The 5,467-nt window shown below is 40.7% G+C and overlaps 1 long non-coding RNA gene across 3 annotated transcripts; it reads right to left on the bottom strand.

Annotated features, from left to right (window-relative positions):
* Window positions 1–341: 341 nt before the first annotated feature.
* On the bottom strand, window positions 342–5,150 carry LOC140244583 (uncharacterized). 3 transcript variants are annotated; one of them, XR_011902288.1, is made up of 4 exons: window positions 5,017–5,150; window positions 1,905–2,172; window positions 1,363–1,585; window positions 342–841 (listed from the first exon to the last, which is right to left on the bottom strand). It is a non-coding gene; the product is annotated as an uncharacterized lncRNA (long non-coding RNA). The 3 variants fall into 3 exon arrangements; XR_011902289.1 differs by lacking the exon at window positions 5,017–5,150 and adding an exon at window positions 4,196–4,444; XR_011902290.1 differs by lacking the exon at window positions 5,017–5,150 and adding an exon at window positions 3,416–4,142.
* Window positions 5,151–5,467: the final 317 nt, after the last annotated feature.

Here is a 5,467-nt window from a genome sequence, read left to right on the forward strand (position 1 = left end):
TGACGACAGCTCAATTTTGGCAGTCTTTGTATCAATGCTAATGGTGATCGGCACTCTCATCCAAAAGCGCTGCAGCAACTACCGGGTCTAGGCACCTTTAAAATAAGAAAGTACACAAGGGTAGAAACAGTCAACTATGATTATACATTCAAAAGTTATTTTTCAGCAGCTGGGTGTGAGAAGTCAAAGTATCATACAAATATCACATTATTTCCAGTTGCAAAACTGTAGGTTTATGTAAACAAATCAATGAAGAAAATGTACTCTTACTGAACCTCAACAAATAAGACATAAGAATGCACATTTGCTCACTTTGCTGTTACGTTTGAAAAGTAGCTTTTTATTGCTTCATGAGCAGCATCTTGACTGTACGTAGGTATGGCTTATTGCCAGTCACATGATTTAAAACTATAACAATATCACCTGCAAAGAATTAGTCGGATAATTAAATACAGTGTACATATATTAGTGCATGTTTGATGTACATGATCATTTGTAGCTTTGTATAGATAATGCGAATTTGGACTTAAGTGACACCAGGAGCACTGGACAACAGAACAAAACAGCATCCAAAAAAAAAAAAAATTTCTAGCAACCAACAGTCCTGACATGAGAGCATACATGCACACTTCACATGCTTTGAAAACTGTCCTTGTACTTCTACTGTCCAAGACTATCCAGCAGTAAGCTTTGGTGCAACTTCTGGATGAGGCTTCGCAGGAACTAGGTCTTGATATAGCTTGGTTAGTGTGCCCTTTGTCGTTGTGGAGCCTTGAGATGTCCTTCTTTTGCAACCGTGAGCCGTGAGAATTTTCTTGGGGAAGATCACTCCTGCAACCAACTGAGAATTTATTTATTACGCTAGTATCTTTTAAAAATAATAATAACATGTAGTACGTGTTAAACTCTACTTCAAATACTCAACACACAAAATTCTTGCACAGAATAGCTACCTTGCAAAAAACATAAGAAGAATGGGATTAGATTGATGTGGTACACCTAGCCATCATTTCATCACTCTAATGTGCTGGAGAGATACTGTTTAAAATGCAGTGTACTTTTACAATCATTTTAACCCCTAAGTGCCACATACAGGTGAAGCCATTACGTTCAACATTCCATATCATGTATTGTGCACAAATTGCCTAGAGTAATTTGATGTTTTTCAAAAATTGATCACATTCTATTTTAAGCAGGTTGCCAATATTTTAGGATGCTGCATATCATGCTGCTGGTATTTGAGGATGTTGCACAAGAATTTGGGTATGCTGCAGTGTAATGCTCAAATTCCTCATGAACCACACTAATAATGGGTTGAAAAAAAGAAAGAAACAAAGAAAGAAAGAAAGAGGAGTATCTTACCCTTGATGACATGGAAAAGCGGGAGAAAGTACGACATCAGCAGATGACTCCTCTGCACCAGAATTCAGCCAGGAGGATGCCATACACGTATCAGCACTGCATGTACTTGTACCCATGAAAGGAGCTAGCTAGGGGACAGCCTGATCGATGGTCATGGGTGGACTTCAAGTCTTCTATGGAGAAACCTTCTCGTCTCAGCCACTGGCACAATCAACCATTGATTCTGATGAGGAAAAAAAAAATAACACAACATAACGATAATAGTTATGATTGAGAGAAGTGAAATAAGGTTAGGCAGAAAAATCACACAGGAAAATGATGTAACATACAAAATACAGCATTGGATGATTTAAAGTTTGGTGCTTGTGCTAGCTCCCAAATGACTGCTGGAATAAAAGACTCCCAAATATTCTACAATGTCGCATAGCATGCTGCTGGTTTTTGAGGATGTTGCACAAGAATTTGGGTATGTTACAGCGATATGCTCAAATTCCTAGTGAACCATACTGGGTTGAAATAAAGAAACAAAGAAAAAGGAATACCTTCTCCTTGATGACATGGTCAAACGGGAAAAAACATGACATCAGATGATCCACTTCTTTGCACCAGAATTCAGCCAGGAGGATGCCATGTACACATATTGATGTAAATCAGCGCTGCATGTGTATCATGTACTTGTACCCATGAAAGGAGGAAGCTAGTGGACAGCACGATCAATGGTCATGGATGGACCTCAAGTCTTCTATGGACTGCAAGTCTTCTATGGAAACACCTTCTCACATCAGCCACTTGCACAGTCAATCTTTGATTCTGATGAGGAAAAAAAAAACACACAACATAACAATAATACACCTATTAATGATTGAGAGAAGAAAAATAAGGTTAGCCAGAAAAATCACACAACAATCCGTTAGGTGAATGATATACTGGTATAACATACAAATTACAAAATACAGCATCCTTTGCCATTGGGGGATTTCAAGATCAGTGCTAGTGCTAGCTCCCAAATGACTGACTTAAACTGAGCTCCAACACCGACAGTCGGATTAACTAAGCGATACTTATCAAAGTTATTGATCCCCAGCAATAGGTGTTGGAATCGCAGCATCGCAAGGTCCGTGAGAATCGCACGACGAAAAGTGATGGCGCATGATTACACTCGAATATTAAAAGATGCAGGACTGCTTAGTTTTTAGACACAAAGTGAGGAAGACAGACTAAAATGCCCCAAATTTCAACCATTCTTCAAAACACAACTTAATATTTAATTTTATGCTTCCAGGCTCAGATTTACGAAGCCACATGCTCGTGTAGGGCCTACGTTTCGTGGCGTGGGCGACCATTGCATTAGCATAAGATGTACATGCTACAGGCCTAACTCTTACACTACGAAATGGCGGAGCTAGGTTCAGCAGACGACATTCTTTGATTTCAACACCAAGCCCAGCACTTGACCGAAAGATTGGTCTGTATCTCGTCAACGGGGATATGTTCCACAGAGCAGAAACTGCATCTGGCTTTACGGATCCCCTCCTATAGACATAGTCCGGAGGTAGAGAGCCATAAGTAACGTCAAAAAAAAAAAAATAAAAGAAGACTCCTTCGGACAGATGAATCTTTCAGAAGTTTGCCCAGCACCAGCAACCAGAAATTTATGACATATTTTTGAGGTCATCCCACCAGCACCTACGGACTTCAAGTTCACTTCAGTTTTATCGCCAGTGCCAGTGGCTGCCAGTGCTTAAGTTAGTGCTGAGACACAATCAAAGAGTATAGAAGCTAAGAGGGCGTACTCTCGCGACTTCGCACGCAAACGGGTGTAGTACGGCATGGAGCGGGAGCCCAACATGGAGCCCAATGGCAGCCAATTTAGTAATAATACCGCAAGCTTCTTAAACACGTGAGCCTATGGAGCAAACCCTACCTTCCTTTCATTTTCTTCATTTTAAAAGGAAGCACACAGCGGTAGAATTGCATTTCAGACCTCAAAATATCACAAAAAGTATACTTTCTGTCGATATGTAAAAAAAAAAAATTGAAGTAATGTAATTACTTTTTTATCAGTAGTCCCTCAGCAAGTTTGTGTTTGAGCTGACAAATGCCACCTATCTCTTTCTCTCTCCCTCCCGAAACATAGTTTGGTCTACCTACTTCAGCTCAAACTTTGTGGGCCTGCAGATTGCGATTGGAAAGTAAATGACATTTTTTTCAAATACATTTCATGGTTAGACAGGAATGATACTTCTTTACGACAAAACAAGATTCTAAGTACATACATCGGTACATATCTTCCCCTGTATGCCCCCTAAAAAGGGGAAAAATGAAAGGGAGACAGAAATACGAGGACCCAGTGATACGGCACTGATATCATGATCGCGTAATATACAGTACGCCCTCTAATCAATCTATCGGTCTGTTGCTTTCAATGGTGGAATGGCGTCCGTATTTCGCCCATGAGCATACTAGTTCGCAGGAGTAAGCCCTTGTGTCTTAGCGTAGCTTCTACTGATACTCTTGATTCACTGGAGCAGTTACCACTAGAAGTCCCAACAGAGTTAGCAGAAAATAGTGTTGTTGATGTAGCTTGCACCGAACCTGATATCACCACCCAATATGAGGTAGGCCTATGCCTACTAACATTGTTAGGGATTACGCCTAACTGTTAGAACTACCGACTACCGTCTTGTTAGCCCGACCAGATGCTGTTAGAGTACGCTGTGCGAATAAATTATAGCCTGTCACTACTAGTAGGGTTGGGGGTACCACGTATCGTCACCCTAAGGATCTGTAGCTTGTTTATTCTAAAATTAGCACAAATCCGCCTAATTCTTACCTCAAATATGCCATAAATACTGCAGTTTTGAATGTCGTGACCGTCTCGTTGATTATGAATCTCCGTTTTAAAATAGCGCAATTTTAGCGCGTGCGTTTCGTTTTCTTCGCGCAGCTAAAAAGGGAACCTTGCGATCGGCACCCCCTAACCTCCATAGGTATACACGTGAATTTCACAGCATAGGTAATACACGTGAATTTCACAGGCCATAGGTAATACACGTGAATTTCACAGCCATGCGTCGTTACTGAGCGGATGTGTAATTTTTAGCGGCCAAAGGCTTGGTTTGTTTGAGTTTGATTTTCGTTTCTTCGTTTTTATTGTTTTTATAGCTCATGACACTTAATCCCGCGCGTACCTTTTCGTTCTATAGTGACTATACGCAAACAGCCATGATACGCAGGGTGCCGAAGGGAAGGTGCCCTGCCGATAGGTGGTGCCCCAACCATACTAGATCTACACACTGTCTACAGCGACTGGGTTGTGTATAGAATCTGCGTAGATAACTTGTAGAATTTACGTGACACAGTAACACTAACAGTTCAGTACATATACAATAGCTGAGTTAGAACAACTCATTCCAAACTCTTGAGCTCTCATGTCATACTCTCACACTCACTGACTCAGTCACACTTTCAGATACAGAACAGTCTACTGGACTGGTTATCCCCACTTGATACGATCATGCGAAATTTGCACAGCAGGGGCAGGGCCGCTGCCGGCCACGGGTCGGTCGGGACAATTCAATGCAAATCTCGCTGGTAATTATTTTAGCTAAGATTAGGTCTACTAATAATGTATTAAAAGTTACGTTGACCAACCTTCCTCGAAGAATCCCGAAGGAGCAGTTCCTCTTTTTCTTAGGGGCCGTTTGCTAGCCATTTCTGAAAATATCAGATGGTTCGTACGTCGAGATGTTTGACTCCGGTCGGAGATCATCACGAAAGAGCGTTTGAATGAACAGCAAATCGTAGCCGTGTGTGTGGTTTTTGAGCGCGGTCGCGGACTAACGGTTCAGCAGTACATCGTACATACACATAAGGTTCAATCAGCGACAACAACAACACGCACATGACCTCTTACGTTACATTATTATCAAGAAAACTTGTAATCATTAATTTTTTGGTTTTGAATAGAAAAATATATGTTTAAAACTTTTTTTATTGCAAATCAAATTATTTTTAATGTGTCAATATTTTTTGTGCTCCATATATTTTGAAATATATTTTTTTGTGATCTTTGGTACGAACGAGCCTCATATCAACAACCCGG

Source organism: Diadema setosum, chromosome 21 (assembly GCF_964275005.1).
Source record: "Diadema setosum chromosome 21, eeDiaSeto1, whole genome shotgun sequence".
Lineage (NCBI taxonomy): Eukaryota > Metazoa > Echinodermata > Echinoidea > Diadematoida > Diadematidae > Diadema > Diadema setosum.